We start from the raw sequence: 14,624 nt of genomic DNA, 5'->3' as shown, positions 1-14,624 counted from the left end.
ATGTCACATGTCAAGTGTTTGCATGGTTTTGTGTCCGCTAATTTGATTGTAGCGATAGGTTGCAAAAAACACGATCACGATGGCAACAAGATTAATAAGAGATTTGCACATTTATTATTTATTTCGTAATGCATTTGTGAACCTCATATTTATACACTGACATTTGAAACTTCCCTAAGTTTGGATGAGAGAAAAAAATGATGGAATTTAATTAAAAGTGAGAATTTCATAATTTCTAAAACCTAATTCCCTAGTTTGGCATTATCAGATTGGAAATTTAAAATTTCTCTGTGAAAAAAAAAAAACGAATGAATTCATTATTTAAATTCTCCACTTCAATTTTTACCAAAATATGTGTCATTTACGAATTCCTTTGCAGTATTCAATTTTTATTTCCAATTTTTATTTATTTATTTATTTTAAACTTTCTTAATTTATTTTAAACTTCCTTTTTTTTTTTTTAATTCAAAAGAATTCCATTGATTGAACGGCCAGAACAATACATACAAAATGTCCATATAGACACCTGATACTATTCACTGTTACAGATCTTGCTCAATTATTCAAAGAGTCAATATGACTATGTAAAGTCGTTTCACAGAAAATAAAATAGCTTGAATCCTCTTTTGCCAATGCATGCAATTGTGGTACTTCAGGAGATTCATTTACTTGGTGTAAAACCAACCCCATAGTATACAAGCTTGAAGCACGTATGATAAACATAAGCGTAGTGATTCTGATTAATCCTCTGGGATCCCAAATACAAAACCCCATAAAACCTGAGTTCATTAGTTTGGTCGCCACATTCCAAAATGCTTTGGACACCCACTTCACACCCATTAACCCAACAGATTTGGGCCTCCAATTTGTTTTGGGCCACCAAATCTACACCCCATCCGGGTTGGGCCTCCACTGGGACTTGGGCCCCCCAACTGATTTGGGCACCCACCACGGGGTGAGCACCCATCCATTTGCAGCTCCAGTGATCCCTGCCATGCCGACCACCGTCATGTCCACCACTGCACAACCATTATAGTGCATAGGGACCTAAAGATCTCGATGCATAGGGCCACCTCTTTGTCGTCGGAACCAATCTGCAATCTCCTCAGATGGCGACGCAGTGGGGGTGAAACCCGAGTAGTCCCCACAGCGAGAGGGAACTCTGATTGAAAACTTGCCAAATAAACTCGACCTTGGCTTGCTGCAAAGAGACAGCGAGAGGTAGAAAGGGGTGATATGCTTGACGTCAGCGCCGTACGCCATTGATGGAGCCTTAAGCCAAAGCGGCTAGGGTTTGTTAGGGTTCTGAGCTCTCACAGCGAGAGCATCCTTTAGTGTTTAAAGAATCCAACTTCAAATCCTAAATAGATACAACCAAACAATAGAAATTGTAATTAATGAAATTTTAGATGATGGAGTTAAAGATTCCATCATTTATAAATTTCTACGGATTTCATAATTTTCTCATCCAAATGCATCCTAACTAATCTATTTGGTAATAGTCTATTCTCTTGTTGGCAGGTTTTCAAAGCGTGATTCTCTTATTAGTCCGGGAATTTTGGCGAGAGTTGGTTTTTTATTGTTTCGAAGTTGTCTGCATCTCCATCACTGAGTTCCTATTGTTTTTTAAATTGATTTATTTTTGTCTTTTTATTGTGTTATGGTTGTATCAATTGCTAGCGATTTTCTCTTTTTATTTTGAGCTATCCCGGATGCATTAATTTTCTTCGATAACAATTTTTTTTTATAAGTGGTTGCAGCAGTATGTATGTAGGCACGCCCTATTAGAGAACTAATACCTCATTCATTCAAACCTTATGGTGTGTTTATTGTATTTATCTAAGGATTGCATACATGTGTCGGTGAACCGTGGTCAGTTAGTTAGCTAGCCTAACTAACATCATGATTATCATGAGTTTAAATCTTACTGACACTAGAAATGAGGTGGGGAGTTACACAGTGGTCTAGAATTAGAGAAAAAAAAATTGCATACATAAGTATGTCTACGTATGGAGACAATGGACAAAAACAGTTATCTATAACTTTATTTAATGTATTTTCGTATTTTATAGATGAATGAAAGTATGAAACTGAACATTGAAATTCTCCAACTGCAGAAGTTTCCATGTGGTGGATACCAAACATTAACCAACCCTCTTTCCCTCCGCTCTCTCTCTCTCAAGAAACAGATAGCTTGAAAGCAATCATAGTTATCATACCCACATAATTGATACATTGATTCCCTAAAAAACAGTTGCGGAATTTGTTGTTGGTATCAAAGCCTTTTCTTTGGCTCTCAACACTTCAATATTAATTATAAGCTGCTGGCTGCTATTGCCAACGACTTGTATGCGAACGTGTGACTAATTCTATTTAAAGACTACGTATTGTTGCATGCATTAAATCATCTTGATTTTAAGTATTTTCAAATTTGTGTATTGCTAGAGGTTTCAATTTCCGAATTTACAAAACTTTAAAGTATGGATTGAAAAATCTGTAAATATAAATTTGAACTTTTGAATATCACTCAAAATCGATGAGATTGAACTACAGAAATTTCAATATATATATATATATATTTATAGCTCTGAAAATGTAACACCTCTTTTAACTCTTTAAAATTTTGGGCCTCAACAACACGTTTCTAATCTAGTCTTCTGACTCTTCTCCCCCCTAGCAAAAAGAAGTAAATTAATCCTTTCACTAAAAACCATAACCAAGTTGCATGAACACGTTTCTAAGGTGGTTCTGCCGGTAGCTAGCTACTAACTTCCTAGTGGTAGTTTTGACGTTACGCAGTTGTCATCAATAAATTGAAATTGCCGAATTTGCTAAAGAGGAAAGTGATATAGAAGAGCAAAGACTTCTTAATACTTCATTTCATTCACCACAAGGCAAAGGGAAGAAAATCATGCGCTGTTGGGCCTCATTTTCTTATGGGAAATACTTAAATTAAGGAGAGACCAATAAGTTATGTTGTTTACCAATTTTTTCTGGAAATATCAACTTCATCATCCAACTTAGTCTAACTGAACAGATTAAGTAAAGTTGTTCGCTAAAAATTGTGGCGTAGTTGGTCAACATGAAAGAGAATCAAACTTGTTTCAACCCTTGTGAGTCAAGTAATTGTTGTTTAGCATGAGTCATGCTTTTGGTTACCTTGGATCACCAGATAGCCCTGATTACAAGAGTATGGATAATCAAAGAATGCTTAGACAGAAAGAAATTATCTCAAACTACTCGACAAAAGAGGAAGACAGAAGTCAATAAGTGTACGGGTAGTTAGTTCATTGTTGTGGACAATATGTATGGGTGCGGCTATTGTCACCCTACTATTTTCTTTGTTCACCATACTTGCTCATTACACTCTACATTTTAATTTTAATTATTAGATTTACTTATTTAACTAATTTCTCTTTCCAAGAATATCCTTATATAACATATCCAATTAAAAAATAAATATTTTTATCAAAAATCTCTCATTTAATTTATACTCATAAAAAATTAAAATTTATTAAACTTTCCTAACAAAATCATAATCTGATTTACTCCTTTTTTTTTTTTTTTTCAATTTCAATGTTGTCTATTTCAATCTATGTAAAAAGATTAGTAAATTTACAACTATTATCAATGAAGAAGAGATTTATTTATTTTTCTTAGTGTTTTAAATTTTTACTTTCGGTGTTCATAGGCAAAGAAGATTGCAAAGATTTTGATGAAGTTAAAGGTAATGGTTTTGTGAATTGAATAACGAATTAACGATGAGGAGGCAACAAAAAGACAAAAAAATAGTAATAAATTCAAATTTGGGTGGAGAAGATAAAGATTAATGTTATCCAATAAGAAATTAAGTAGTCTTTGCATTTAATTAATTACTTATATATTTATTTTTTCTTACATATTTAGATTTTAGAAAATTAGTGTACTTATTAGTCATTTTGCACTTGTGTAATATAGTATTTCAATAATTCAAATGTTTGTAGGGTGAACTAGTGAAGTAAGAAAATGGTAGGGTGCCAATAGCAGCACCCATATGCATTTAGTGTTATTATTATTATTTTTTAAGTGAAATTCACTCTCCCTATTTTGCATTACACACTTTTTTTCTTCCTCTTTTAGAATGAAATTCACAGACTAAAATTTTATTTTCACAAAAAGATAAAATTTAAGATTGTAGAAAATGATACATGGAGTGAGGATTGTAAAATGAAAAGTGTGAATTCACTCCCATATATATAAATGCATACAAAATATCCGTATTGTAACGGGATATATATAGGGAGGATCGAGATAGCTCGGACTTGAAATGTGAGGATGTTTTTAATAATCTAAACCATTCATTCTCTTGTTAAATACACACATATGAATCCTACAAAAAATTAGCCAAATCAGAAAATGTTTAACCATTTGATTAGGACATTGTTTGTTTTAATTTTATCTAACGGACTACATTTGTTTACATAATTTTGACTGTCTAAATGATTATAGATTTGGATGCTTTTTTGTAAACACAATTCTTGCATAGGAATCTAAGGGATCAATAGTTGAAATCATTGAATTATGTCATATATTAGTGTAAAATAGTAAAAATTCTCAAATTCTTAAAGTAAGGATATCCTCTCTTGATCCTCCCCATATATATATGTGTGTGTGTGTGTGGCCCTTCTCGTGAGGGATCCATTTTTTTGCCATTTTAACGGATTGATTATTTGACCAACTTTTCGATCACTTATCAACATCTCAACTGTTCGGTTGTTAGGTCTATATGAGTAGATCAATTTTGCGTATTTTCAACCAAATTCATAATCGTTAATGCATTCAAAACTATGATTTACAATTATAAACATGAACAGTTCAGGTTTAACATATTTGGTTCATTATGTTTTTATTCTTCTAGTTAATTTTTCTAGCATACGGTACCTTAACTAAGATATGTTCATATGTTAAGAGAATTACAATCGAAGAAGACAGTCACAAAATATATAAACACATTTTAAGATAAAAGTTGTCCTCCACGTGTACCCACTACTACAAAAACTGCATCACACAACGGTGGAAATCTGTTGTGTGATGTGGACCATGTCTGTCGTCTATCTCGATGTTGTGTGATGAGCACAATCACACAACGGTGAAACACCGTTATGTGAATATCATAGACACAACGCACTACTTATAACCGTTGCACCAATTCTGCGCATGCCAATGCCAGAAATTGGATGTGCCGCATTTTCGATGGTGATCAGACAACAGAATTAAGACACGCTGTTGTTGGTTAACTTCTCACACAACAGAAAAATAACACTCAGACAACAGAAACAAGTACACACTGTTGTTGGTTATATTATCATACAACAGAAAAATATGGCGACTGTTGTTGGTTGTTCCTTCACATAACTGGTATCATAAGTAACCGTTGTATGTATGAGCCTCAGTGTTGAATTATTCACAAGTCATACAACATCTTTTTTCTATACCGTTATGTGATTTAACATTGGACAACTGATATGTATTCGTTCTGTTGTGTGAGTTTTAATGAGACAACAAAATTTAGTTGGTACCGTTGTGTGATTAAAATGATTTGTTGTGTGATTAACGTAATGTAATTCACTATTGTATGTTTATTATCAATTTTTTACCTGAAATATTTGCACAAATATAATATTCAAAATATATTATTTACTGAAGTTCTCTAATTCAAGCATCTAATGTACCAAAAGAGCTAGCATTTGTCAATCATCCATACATTCAAGTATCTATACAATGAAACAAAAAAAGAAGACAGCAGCTTGATGACTGCTGCATTTTAACTAACAATGATAAACAATAAAAGTAGATACAATATATACTTGTTCCAAAAATATGCACATATATATGCAGATGCTACATATATGGCTCCTACATAAATCGGTCACTGCTTTCCAATTGCTCAGTCCACTCCTACATATATGGCTCTTGCACGGAAACAAGAGCAAGCTCTTCAATTAAATGACCTGCCTCGTTTACTTCTCATAATCTTGTGCAGTGACATGAAAGACAAACTCAAAACATTCTCTATTGTGCTTTCAATAAATTGTTAATGTAGGAGTATAAATGCTAAATCAATTACTTCTCCCTGTTTCAAAAATCTACCTCATCCATCTTGTACTAAAATCCCATCCAATCTCGGCAGTTGAAGCCATTTTGCGGTAAAATGTTGTTTCTCGGAAACACTTTCGATCATAGAAGCAAGTTCCTTGTCCTAACAAGCATAATATGTTAACAAGATTAGTCAGTCACTTTGTTTCCCCAACCATTGATTGATTGAAAAAAAAAAAAAACTAATGATCATTAAGCTGCAGAGGACACACAGTGGTTGAAGAATTAGGCCTGGGTTGGTTTCACATTGCATAATATCTACTTAAAGTGTGATTACAAATCCTGAATAACTACCATATGAGTACCTGCATAACAGAACAACGGCGGAAACTAGCAACTTTCAAAACCAAATACAGATAATAAACTGAAGCAGGATAGATATACATTACTGTAAACACCAAATGAATGAAAACAAGAGAATGTGAAACTTCCAAAGTATAAAGTTTCTGTCAATACCTGAATTCCAGAATTCGTGTTCTTTGATCATATAGGCAGAGCTTTTCTAGCGAACTCCAAATCTCCTATCATACATTTTTTACTTCCTAGCAATCCCCAGCAACATAAAATTAAAAAGCCAGTTCATATATTTTTGTACAAGGAACAAAATCCCTTCAATTCCTAAATTCTTAGCATTAATTCCTAGTATTGTCTATCCCCTACCTAGCCAGAAGAGACAAAAACCACCATGCATATGTAGATTGAATCATTATAAGGTAAGCCACAACTTAAATACATATGAGAATCCTAAAAATGAAAACCTAACAAAACTGCAATTTATTATTAAATAAAGTGATTGACTGTAATTGGAAACTAAAGGTTTATTCCTCAAGCACTATGCCACTACACAAGATAAATAATAATCAATAGCCTAACTAAATGGGAATTCTGGGAATTCCAAACCTAAGTTAACAAACTTGTGAAAACCCAATATCATCGCTAACGAGAATATCATATTGCAAAAACTTACACAATTTATTGAAATGATAATTGAAAGTGTAGAGATAGAGACATGAAACTACAACAGAAGGACTACTTGACTATACAAGGGAAAATCTATCCTCAATTCAATTTTTATTTCTTCAATAGAAGGCTGTTTACACTATCCCCATCTATGGAATAACATTTGTACAGGACATTAAACAGTAAAACTCCCCCTCAAGCAGTAGTATTTACCTGCCTATTGTCAAAAATAAGGAGAACTGCAACTTTAAACTCTTTCTCCTGCCAAAGGGTCAAGAACAGTAAGTTCAACAACACATAAATTTGCATAGATAAAACAAACAAAATAAAGATGTAAAATCTCAAGTACATGAAAGACAACAAATTGGGAATGCATGTGATGTTAAATAAAAGCAAAAGCATAAGGACATGAAAAGAGGTCCACTCAACCTTTAAGCTTAAAGAATATTCAATTTGGAAAACAAGATGCAGTAAAAAAATGTGAGTTGAGAGAGAGAGAGAGAATCCAATCAAGAATGTGATCGACAACAACTCATATTACAAAGAATTTATTATCACGATTATCCGAAGTCCCAATAGACCTATTTCTCTCTCCAACATAATATCCCTCGCATCAAATTTCATTAAGAATGTTGCAGGCAACATCTCATATTACAATGTTGCAGGCTAGATATATATCAGTCAGATGCAAACCACAATAACAAATACAGATTTGTTACCATAGGGTTATAATAAGAAAGCTGTTAAAAATTCATGGTCATAACGCAATATAAGGATGTCTCAAAACTAAGTAAAGTGTTGTGGACACTGCTTATCCACAGGAAATACAAACAAATAATGAAAGAACAGTAAGGATTCAACTTCAACATCGTCATTTCCTCACATGGGATTGGCATATTACCTAAAACATGATGGAAAACAATGAATTCGCAATGGATAGCAGGGACAATTTATGAACAAAGAATGAAAGAACAGTAAGGTTCCAAGCATGATTACAATGCCCCATTCTTTTCTTACTTCCTCTGGAATTAAAAACTTTATAGATAGATATCTTGCATTACCTTATATAGAGCAAACCGTGATTTATCCTCATTTAGGTATATGTGAGAGAGTCTTGTCACCAGGCCCATGAGTCTGAAGCCATTCTGCTGCAATTGCATCGTTTCCTAGAGCATCTTTGGCAACTTGACCACCACTTCCTGCACCAGAGCTATAATTGTTCTCCCATTAAGAGTAAAATAAATATGTCAAAGAGATAATGATTTCTAATTCGCTTCCGTCTAAGCATAATTTTAGCCAAAGGACTTGTTGTATGCAAAAATTTATAATAGATTGGGGTTGTTTGAGAGACCTACTTCTTGTGCCTCTGTACAAAAGGCGAGTTCTTCGCATCCTCCTTTGCAAAATTAGAACCCTGAAACAAATCAAATCAAAACCCTAGCTCACTTAAAGGGACTCATATTCATAGAATGAGAAAGAGAAATGGAGTGGAGTACCCAGTGAGACAGAGAGAGAACTTGGTGATGAGAATCCCGGTGATAGCGAAGCCGACGAGGAAAGGCCAATTCCAATTCCACTCGCGCATGAAGAACACAAGCCAAGCATTGAACTTTCTCATCTTCAATGACTTCTTCTTCTTCCTTTCTTACCAACCATCTCAAAAAGAGGAAGTCTCAGCTAAGAGAATGACTTGAAATTGGGGCCAAGGTAAAAAAAGATAGGCGAATTTGGAGGATAAGAGAGTGAAACCTTACCAGAGAACCTTGCCGCAGTTATGGCGTCGGAGGGGTCGAGATTGGCCTTCTGGTTGGTATCGAACAGGAGAGATCTAACCCAGCATTGGTGGACAACATAGCCACTAGCGGGGGAGGCTAGGTTTTGGGCCATGAAATAGGAAAACCCTAGGGTGACGCAGATCCCCACAAGAGAAAATTGAAATAGGAAGGTGAAGATTTGGTGTTGTGCGGTCTCAGAGACAAAGAAAGACGACCTAGAAAAGGCTAACAGCAGCCAAGGAATGCCATTTTGGTAGAAAAATACGGTGAACTGGAGATGGTAGAGTTGAATTGAAGTTTGGGATTCAAATCGGGGAAGCAATTGAATGAGATGAAGATAAGGAGATTTGGAATTTGAAGGTTTTGGATGAGATGATTAAGAGATAGCTCTGAGCTTTTGGCTCAGAGGAGAGAGGTTTCGTGTTTTGTGAGAAAAGAGAGAGACAATAGCTTTTGTGAGGGTGAAGGTTTCGACACATTCAACAAGGGCTGGCAACTGCTTTTTTTTTTTTTTTTTTTTAAGTCTGATACACAACAGATAGATAAAATTATGTTGTATGAATGTATACATACAAAAATTATAGGGAGGGATTTTTTGCCGCCTGACTAGGTCTGGTGGGAGAGGTCAAATAAATTTGAGCCAAAATGAAAATTTTGCCGCCTATGTTCCTCGTTCAGACAACATAATGATTACAATCTGTTGTACAATTTCTGCAGCATGCACTAGGTGTATCAAGTAGAAGACATTCAAGCGAGCTTCCTCAAAATCTGGCACCCAGTTTTTAATCATACAACGGAAATAGCTAAACCGTTGTACCTAGTAACAAAAATTTTAGTGTTTCAAGAGGCAACCAAGACTCAAGAGTGGAGGGAAATTTGCCGCTAAATTTTTTAAGACTCAGACAACGGACATTGCTTAATTGTGTTGTGCAATGTAGTTCTGAGAAAAAAATTATCACTTTATTGACATTCACACAACAGAACATCACTAATACCGTTGTACAATAGAGTTCACTTAAACACACAACAGTCAATTTCTGTTCCGTTATCTGATTGGTGTTGTGTGATTAACTTTTTGTAGTAGTGACCTAAAGTCATATATGTGGACAACTTATATTGGGTGATGTGAAGCTCGATCATATGGCTGCAGCTGCGAGGCATATACACGTGAGATAACCTTCTCTGGTACCATGATAAAGTAATAATATGGGGTTCACATCCAAAACTAATTGGTAATAGATAGAGTGGCCAAAACTCTTATAAACTCATAGGCAATGTTCCAATTTTCCCATACGGGATCTATACTCTCAACACTAATTAATGGTTGTAAGACCTGCTTTTCAATAACATTTCGGCAAATCAGCCATTAGATGTTTAGGTATGCATGAGTAGATCACTTGTAAAAATTTTCTTTCAAATTGCTAATAGTTAAGGTACCAAACTAGATCAAATCAATGGACAAACCAAATCCGTCAAACCCAAATCTTTCATATTTATAAATGATAAATCACGCTTATGAATGCTTAAATGATTTTCAATTTGGTTGAATTTTTTTCAAAAAATGATATACTCGTGAATATTTACACATCTAACGGTTGATTTGCTGAAATGTGATTGAAAAATAGGTCTCACAACCGTTGATTAGGAAGTCATCATGAAGTTCTCATTTTAATGATCTTCTCTAGACTCTTACTCTTAATTTATATAAATGATTATGTGTCCACAAAATAGATTTGACAAAAAATTCTATCCGTACTTTGTATTACGTACATGTACAAAAACGTACACTCGTACACAAATCCATTTTACACGTCTCACACTGACCATTACAAATTTACAATGGTCCATACTTTGATTAATTGCATATATACATAAGCTTATATAATTAGATATAGAGTTAATTGGAGAAAAGAAAGCATCAGAAGTAGCTAGCTAATTAAGGGACCTAGCCTAACTAAAAGGGTGGTGCCCTTAAGTGTATTGCGGCGCAAATGATTTCATTTAGTTTTTTTTGTGGGGATAAAGTCGTGAAATTTGGATTGGTTTTCAGATGGAGGTCACATCTGACAACATTGTGATGAATTAATATGTAGCTTCAAATTAAGTTAATATTATCATTTTAGGGACGCTAAGAGCACATGCCCTTGCCCTAGGTGAGCCCTAGCCTCACCTAATTAGTCAGTCAATTTAATTGCCGATTTCACATGAATTAGACATTTCGACGTTAACAGGTTTCACTAAATCGCTTCGTGACTTTGAGAGTTTGAGAACACCTACTCTAGCTTCCTTGTTTTCATTTTTAGCAAACGATAACTACTTCTCTCAGCGCGGAACTAGAAAGTAATATTTGGGAGGGCTGAAAAATTATGAAGTATAACAAGAGAATTTTTTTTGTTTATAAAAGTTAATTTAACATAAGATGAATATGTAATGTTTTCTTTTTATTTTTTGCGAAAGCATTTATTAATTGGTTAAAGTCAATATTATACCACACAACTGACACAAAAGTAAAAATTATTATTATTTATTATTGTTTTCTCATCAAATCCATGTGCCAATTATAGGTGCATATATGAACATTTCAGAAGCTTGCCGCGGGGGGGGGGGGGGGGGGGGGGGGGGGGCTATTTCACTTGCAATGCCTCCATATATTTCACTTGCAATGCCTCCATATATTATTCTATTAAATATAGTATAGACACAAAAACAACATGGGGATTAAAAAGATATGCAGACTCACTCACCTTATGAAACATTAATTAGGCAAGGTAAAAATGAATCTCAACAACTTGTTCTACAAATTTTTGATGGAACAATATATTGTGTAGGATTGAAAATTCTAAACAACACATGTATTCTTTGCTTATATAAAATCCTACTTTTTGTTGTCTTCAAAGTTTCGGAAAGAAAAATAAATGAAGACGATATAGAGAGCAAGGAGGTTGCAAGTGATAACATAGCAGCCATGGATCTGCAAGCTTGAACAGCAAGCAAGAGAAGGAAGAAGAAGGAGAACTAAAAGAGACAGAAAGCCAATGGAAACTATCTCATTCAATTATGAAAGTGAGCGTCAAAAAACAATTATTACAACTCTTGGTCTATTTACAATCATGGTATCAGAGCTTCGGCTCTTGATCTTGTGGACGATTTCGTACTGTAGATGTGTTCATCTACCTTTAGCTTCTGCAATTAAGCTTCGTTGTTCTTCGTCAGGTGATAAACCCTAGATCTGTGATTTCTGCTTTGCTTTTTTGAATCAACCTCTTTTATCTTCTTCCAGAGCTTCATTATGGTTATGAATTCTACTAGTGAGCTCAATTCTCACTTCGGATCTTCTATTTTCATGTTGATATTCTGGATCTGAGTACTATACCTGTTTCTTGCTCTACATGCTCTTCATGCGTAATCTGGATCTATAATTTGTGAAGTGTGATGATATAATTGCTTATAAAGTTGTTGAGTTTGTGATAACATAATAGATTGACAATATAATTGAGTTTGATAAGAGATTTAGCCTAATAAGCTCTATAATTTGTGCTGGATTTGGTATAATTGAAGCTATGGTTGTGACACAATCTGAGATCAACTCTACGTTGAGCATGATCATTGTTCGTCTAAATGACAACAACTTTGTGAAGTGGAGCTTTCAATTTCAGTCTATTCTTGAAGGAAATGATCTGTTTGGATATTTTGATGGCATATATTCTACTCCACCACGTTTTGTTCTTACTGATCAAGGTGTTGCCACAAATGAAGTTACTACTGCTTATAAGAAGTGGAAGAAAACTGATAGGGCTCTTCTTGGCTTGTTAATGGCCACTCTTGATGATGATATACTGGATATCATTGTTGGAAGTACCACTTCTCATGAGGCATGAGTTTCACTACTTGAAAGGTTCTTAACTGTTTCCAGGGCCAACATTATTCAACTCAAGACTGATTTGCAAACTATTAAGAAAGGAACTGACACTATTGACAAGTATTTGTTGCGCATTAAGCATGCTAGAGATCAACTTAGCTATGTGGGATTGTCTCTTGTGGATGAAAACATTGTTGTTGTCACTCTTAATAGCCTACCTGATGAGTATGCAATGATTAAGACAGTTATCAGGGCTCGTGATTCTCCCATCTCTCTGAAAGATTTCAGAGCTCAACTCCTGCCTACTGAAAGAGACATTGAGACTCAAATGTTGCCTCATGGTTCTATGTCTGCAATGGCTGCCAAAACCTCCAACTACAAGGGCAGCTCCTCAAGCAATTATAGTGGTGATAAGGGCAATAATACATGGAATAACAATGGTCCCAAGCCATCTTCCTAGAACAATAATGGGAAATTTTCTCAAGGTGAGTCATCAAGTGGTGAAGGTTACAAAAGTTTTAACAGCATTGAATGCCAAATCTATGGCAAGAGAGGTCATAATGGTACCAATTGCTATCAAAATTCAGAATGTCAAGTTTGTCACAAGAAGGGCCATATTGCAAGCAAATGCTTCCAGAATTCATCAAACAATCATAATGTTGAATACAGGAACAATACTGGTGCATCACCTAAGTGCCAAATTTGTAGTAAGAAGGGCCATACTGCGATCAAATGCTTTTATAGAAGTGATATCCTTGCTAATCATCCCCACTCTCTGTTGTGGTGTGCCAAATTTATGGCCTCAAAGGGCGTGTTGGTCTAAACTATCATCATAGAAGCAACTATGCATATCAAGAAGCTAAACCACCTGCTTCTCTTACTGCTATGACTACACAATCTGTTCATAATGGAGCTAGTTCCTCAAACTCTCAGAACCACAACAACACTGAAGTTTGGATTGGTGATTCTGGTGCTACACATCACATGACTTCTGATATAAGGAACCTGTCCATTGCTCATCCATTTAAGTCTAACAACACTATTACCATTAGTAATGGGGAAGGTTTTGTAGTATCACGGAAATTCGTCATTTATTTTCTGAGGATTTTCCGGAATCTAAATTGTGGTTATAGGACAGTTTCGTGACTCGTGGATCCAGCGGAAGTGTTTCGGACGAATTAATTATTTGAAAAGTATGGTTTTAAGGGGGCGCAAAGGTTGAATTTTTATAAGTTGGGATTATCCGAAAACTTCATTCATGAAAGTTGTAGAGCAAATCGATACGAGTTCGTGGACATGTGCAACACGAGAATCGGAGTTCATATATGAAAGTTATGAGTATTTGAAGTTTTGGGAAAGTTATATAAATAGTAGTTTCCATTTTCGGAAACTTACTATTTTCCTTTCTTTCACTTTTCTTTTCCGGAAATCAAAAACTCTGTTCTCTCTCTTCTTTGCATGTGACCCGACCCGACCCGACTTTTCCGGCAAACTGTGGCAGTCTCCAGCGACAAAACTTTCCATATAGGATTGTCTCCTCCGTCTGGTCGTCCCTCTGGTGTCCTCTAGCGCCGATTCTCCTTCAAGGCGGCACAGTTGAGTGTTTTTGGACCCTATCGGTTCTCCGATCTCCGACGTCAGCGGGGCTTTAAGTTAAGCTTGGGGAGCTCAGAGAAGCCTCCTTGATCGATCCTTGGTGTTGTTTAGATCGATTCACGTAAAACTTAGTTCAACTCAGATTGGATTATTGTTCACGGCTTGTGAGGTAGTTTTCGACCATTTATGCTTGTTTTCTGACTTCGAGCTAGTTATGAGAATTCACAAGCATGCTTAGATGAAGCTTTTTGATGTTGGGAGTTTTGGGAAATATTGTGTTTTGGCCGGCGGCGGTGCGC

General features: G+C 35.3%; 1 long non-coding RNA gene across 8 annotated transcripts; it reads right to left on the bottom strand.

Moving 5' to 3' along the window:
* Positions 1-5,718: 5,718 nt before the first annotated feature.
* On the bottom strand, positions 5,719-9,290 carry LOC112191901. 8 transcript variants are annotated; one of them, XR_005808783.1, is made up of 7 exons: positions 8,850-9,290; positions 8,451-8,739; positions 8,157-8,305; positions 7,309-7,356; positions 6,592-6,677; positions 6,348-6,440; positions 5,719-6,238 (listed from the first exon to the last, which is right to left on the bottom strand). It is a non-coding gene; the product is annotated as an uncharacterized LOC112191901 (long non-coding RNA). The 8 variants fall into 8 exon arrangements; XR_005808789.1 differs by lacking the exon at positions 6,348-6,440 and having other exon boundaries at positions 8,447-8,509; positions 8,592-8,739; XR_005808782.1 differs by lacking the exon at positions 6,348-6,440 and having other exon boundaries at positions 8,451-8,509; positions 8,592-8,739.
* Positions 9,291-14,624: the final 5,334 nt, after the last annotated feature.

The sequence above is a fragment of the Rosa chinensis genome, chromosome 3, assembly GCF_002994745.2.
Source record: "Rosa chinensis cultivar Old Blush chromosome 3, RchiOBHm-V2, whole genome shotgun sequence".
NCBI lineage: Eukaryota > Viridiplantae > Streptophyta > Magnoliopsida > Rosales > Rosaceae > Rosa > Rosa chinensis.
This window is presented reverse-complemented; position numbering and strand designations above follow the sequence as displayed.